Source organism: Octodon degus, unplaced genomic scaffold (assembly GCF_000260255.1).
Source record: "Octodon degus isolate 3935 unplaced genomic scaffold, OctDeg1.0 scaffold00136, whole genome shotgun sequence".
Lineage (NCBI taxonomy): Eukaryota > Metazoa > Chordata > Mammalia > Rodentia > Octodontidae > Octodon > Octodon degus.
The window spans coordinates 366,841-372,257 of NW_004524712.1; positions in this window are offsets into that span (position 1 = coordinate 366,841).

Consider the following 5,417-nt stretch of genomic DNA (forward strand, 5'->3'; position numbering starts at 1 on the left):
ACCTGAAAGGTAAGTGTTCTGAATCTATCCTGGACAACTAAAAAGACCAAGACAGCACAACCAGAAACACTCACAAAAGAGGACTTCCACACCTGTTTCAGAAAGTGGCAAGAATGTTGGGATAAGTGTGTTTGAAGAATGAAGAGTATTTTGAGAGAGATTAATGACAATATGCCTTCAAGACATATTGAGTAAAAGGCAATATGTCTTTCACTATAATTTTTATTTTTTCCATAATTTTATTGATAAAAAAATAGCAATGAGACAGTTTCAAATCAAATTGGTAGGACAGTTTCAATAATTAACACATTGCATACATTCTTCCTAGTGGTTAATTGCTGTACAAGATGCAGACATGATATCCTATTTACAAACACCATTAGAACAAATCCCTCTATTCATTAAGAGAATGTAACTATATATCTATCCTAACCACTTTAAATACACAGATACAAAATTGACATTCATCTGTATCCCCTTTTTTGGTTAAGTTCTGTTATTTGAGTATTATAGGTGTGTAAACTCAGCAAAATATTCTAAAAGAGTCCAGTAGCCCATAATAGTATTGGGTCTTCCGCTTGACAGGCAATGTCAGAAATTGTTGACCTGAGTCCCCTACAGCTCAACATAACAGCATGGCTTTACTTCTTATACTTCATTTTTATACTTTTCTGCTGAATGGTTAAGACCAAGGTAAAGCAGGACTTATGCAACAAGAGCTGTAGCTTTTGGGTCTGAGAAGGTCAGTGAAATGCCCTCAGGATTTATCCTGAAATCCTGTACCTCAGATTGTAGAACCTTTGTCAGTGTCAGCCATGTGGGTGAGTCACGGCCATTGCTTGGCAAATGTGCTCTCTGTGAAAGCCTGAGAGAGTGTTTTCTCTCCATGTGACTCTCCTTGCACACTCTACATCATCGACTACTTTCCTCTTTGGCCCCATAATCTCCTTGATCAGAAAATTTGGGACACTGCCGAGTTACATGACGTTACAGTACAAGCTCTCATATGTCCTGAGTCTTAATTGACCTTGGAAGGCTAGGGCCAAAATGTTGGCTTTCGTTGCAGCCCTCCTTTTTCTCTAATTTTGGTCTGCAAACTTAGTTTGTTAACCATCCAGAAGACAAGGTTATTGTTATTACCATACAACTTAGGCTGTTAAGCTTACCCTCACTATCTGTCTGCATATCAAACATCTTAGGCATAATATGGAACAAGTATTTTTCCTCAAGTATTGATATGTTGAACTTTAAGTCCCTACAGAATATGATAAAAAGCATTTAAAAATAAGAATATATTTTCAAAATAGTCATAAAGAATTATATACTTCTTATGTTTACACATAAGTCCAAAAATCTCACCATGTACAACCTTAAAGCAGGACAGTCCCACAATATTCCTTTTCCTGTCTCTTGCTTTCATTCACCACCCCCTTCTTTTTGAACAACCATCTACCCAAGAGACATCATAGCAACAACTGGCATGTCATGACAAGCAGCCCATATTCAGAAGACCAGAATGACAGGCACTCCAAGCATGAAACTACTATTATAAATTACCATTTGCAGTGCAGTAGCTTAATTCACAGGTATTAGTATATATAGTTAGTCAGGGTGAGAATCTTTACAATTAACTGCTAGATTAAAAAGTCTTCTGAAGATTCTCAGGATCATTGCCTTGCCCATCTTCTACATATAACTGTATGGCTTGACTTATTCATGTTTCCTAGCTCTTCTCCTACTATAATTTTTAAATAGAAAAATTCACCATATTTTTGAACACTCCTAATATAAATAGTGCATCTTTATTGTAAACCTCACAATAAGCTGTTATAGTTTTATGAAAACATTCCTTTTGTTTATAAGTAAGAGAAAATTATATAAATAAAAATAACTTATTGTTTAAAAATATGAAATATTTTCCACCTTAATCATTGTTAAAGTATACATCACCCTGATATTACTTATATGAATTTCGTAGGACAACACATCTTTATAACTTTTTATATGCACAACTGAACCTCCAATCCCATTAGATGACACTTCCTTCCTTCCCCCTGGCAACCACCATTCTTCTTCCTATGTCTGTGTATGACTACTTTGGGCATCTCATAAAAGTGGAATCATAGAATGTTTGTATTTCTATGACCAGCTTGTATGATGAATATAATATTCTCAAGTTTAATCCATGTTGTAACATATATCACCATTTCTTTCTTTTGTGGGGCCAACTCACATTTCATTGTATTATTCCATGCCAAACTTTTTATCCATTCTTTTCTTGATGTATAAATACTGAATTGCTTCCATATCTTAGCTATCATAAATGATAGTATAATGAACAGAGAGTGCAGGCATCTCTTCAAGATCCTGTTTTCATTTCATCTGTGTTCATCCCCAGAGTGGAAAAAAATAATCTTTCTTGCTACTCAGATATTTTCCTGTCTTTTATCAAATGTAAGGAATTTATAAAACTTATTTCTTTGGATATTTTGCATCTTTATTGGTATTATAATTGAACATGTGTATCACTATTTTACATAATTTAGCAGGCCTCTGAGATTATATTTATGATCTTCAATTTCTTTTCCTTGCATTTCACCTTAGATAATTTCCATTGGCCAGTTTTCCAAGTTAGTTACTCTTTTTTTACTCACATCTTTTTGGTTGTTTAATATATCTATTTCAAAATGACTGTTTTCCATTTTAGAACTTCCTACTTTTTAATGCTTCCTATCCAGATATTGAAATTTATCACCCTTTATCTGATGTTTCCATTCATAGAAAACATGTTTTTATTTGTCTTATTGAAGTTTCTATTAATTTCTTTGCATTTCTTATCTGTTAATTCCAGCTTATGATTCATCATGTGGTCTGCTGTCACTGACTTCTTTTTTTCTTACGTTAGGCAATTTTATATTATATCCTAAATCTATCCCATTATTACTCTGTCTTATACCCCCATCTTTTCTCCTCATCATCCTCTTCCTCTTTTCCAGTAATAATTTCCCTTTTACTTTCATGTCATGTTTGTTTGTTTGCTGGCTTTTAGAATTCACATATCAGAATAAACATGCAACATTTGTTTTTCTGAGCCTGACTTATTTTTCCTAACATAACAGTCTCTAGTTCCATAGATTTTCCCGCAAAGGACATAATTTCATTCTTCTTCGTGGCTCAATTATACTCCATTATATTTGAATGTCCCATTTTAACATGTTTATCTGCTGATGGAAACCAAGGCTGGCTCCATATCTTGTCTATTTTTGAATTGTGCTGCAATAAACATGGGGAAGGAAGTATCCTTTCAGTGTACAGAATTAAATTCTTTTTGCTGTGTACCAAGTAGTAGAGCTGGATTCTACACAAGTTCTATGTTTATGTTTTCTGCTAGTAACTTTCATTTTTATTTCTATAGTGACTTGTTAATTTGCATTCCTACCACTGTATTGAAAGATTCCTTTTCTCTCACCTTCAGCAACTTTTACTGTTTTTGTATTCTTGATTATAGTCATATTGACTGGGTTAGATGGAATCTTCATGTAGTTTTGATAGGCATTTTCATAATGGCTAAGATGTTGGACTTTTTTATATATTTATTCATCATTTACATTTCCTTTGCCAATAGATGAATTAGGCTGTGTATATGATTATGTGCTTGTGTATTTGTGTATTTTAAGGGTTCAAACTTCTGTATTTATTCTAGATATTATTGTTATTTTCTTACCTGAGCTTGAACTGAAGACTCTATTTTTCAGGTAGCATCACTGACACCAATTCAGATATTGTGTCTGTTTCTGAGCTACTCTTTGTCTGTTCTGCTCATACATAATTTAGGCATTCATGCTTTAGTACTTGAACCGAGCTTGTGTATCTTCTCTATAGTTCATTTGTTTCTGGTACTCCCTAAATTCTCTACAATATTTGATCTATCTACTTCATTTCTCTGATTCCCAAAGCCAGAGCTATGATAAATTTGTCCCCATGTGTACTGCACAGAATGCAATTGGTTCCAGGGGAGAATGCTAGAAGGATAGAGACTTGTTTGTTATTGGTCCCCATCTCCTCTCTTCTAAGAGAGTGTCACTTCCCTATCAGGATCTGCCTGCTCTTGTGCACTTTTCAGCACCTTCTAGTAATTGATTTTTATTTTCTTTAATTATGTGTAAATCTTATTTTTGATGCATGATTAACATCTGGTAGGGTCTTAGGCTATAATTTATTCTGCACGTGTATCTCAGCACCTTATATGGTATACAACATATATAAAGGACAAAAGTATTCAGATTTTAATGCAATTTATAACCAGCACTTGATCAAAATACGGAATATTTCTGGTATTCTATATGGTTCCTTGACACCCTCTCCTCTCAACCACAATATCAGCTTCTCAAGAAATTACCATGTGCATATTCTTCCTTTACACTTTAATCTTGTTTGTTGTTCAACTTCTTATGTTTTATTCTCTGGTTTATTTTCATCATCATTATGTAAATTATGTAGATTCATCCTTGATACAATCATTCAGTTTTCTCTGTATATTATTGAATTGAACTATTATGAAACATTCATTATATCTTGTGAAAATTGTCATATCTTAAAATAATAAGCTAGGGTAATATTAACAGTATAAAATGTATACATGGCTTTGTATTATTCAAATGTCAAATATTAATGTCATGCCAAATTTTTCTGTTTAAAAATAATGAAGGCCATAAATGTATCTCCAAAGCTGATGATAATGTTGCTAGTTAAATGTTGATTTAACACACAACATAATTTATATTTTAAGTGATCAATATCATATTTAGTGTTTCATGGCCATATAATTGTACATTATTTTCTATTGAATTTCCTTAGATGAATTTCCTTAAGCAATTCAGAAAATAATTAACTGCCCATTTTATAAAGATAGACATACTTTTCAATGTAAAATAATTATGTGTTTTAGTGGATGATATATTTTTTGCTTTTATGATGCTTTATTTACTTTAAATTTTCACTAAGAAACATGCCCCATTATATGTTGCTATTATGCTGTTACTAAGAAAATTGTATTATATGTTAATATTACATTAGTGTATTTCATATTATTATATTGTATTGTGAAGCTTATGACATACTAAGCCAGTGATAGTGAACCTTCTAGAACTTTCAGAGATAGCACACTGCAGCACATATGCTCCAGGTTTACCAACACTATGCTAGGAACATATTGCAAAATGAATAATAAATAGGCAGAATAACAATGGCAGAGGATAGAGAAGGGCATCACAGGGGCCGTGGAGATGGCTCAGTGGAATAAGTGCTTCCCTGGCAAAAACAAAGGCCTGAGTTCAATCTCTGGTTCCACAAAGAAAGAGAGAGAGAGAGAAAGAGAGAGAGAGAGAGAGAGAGAGAGAGAGAGAGAGAGAGAGAGA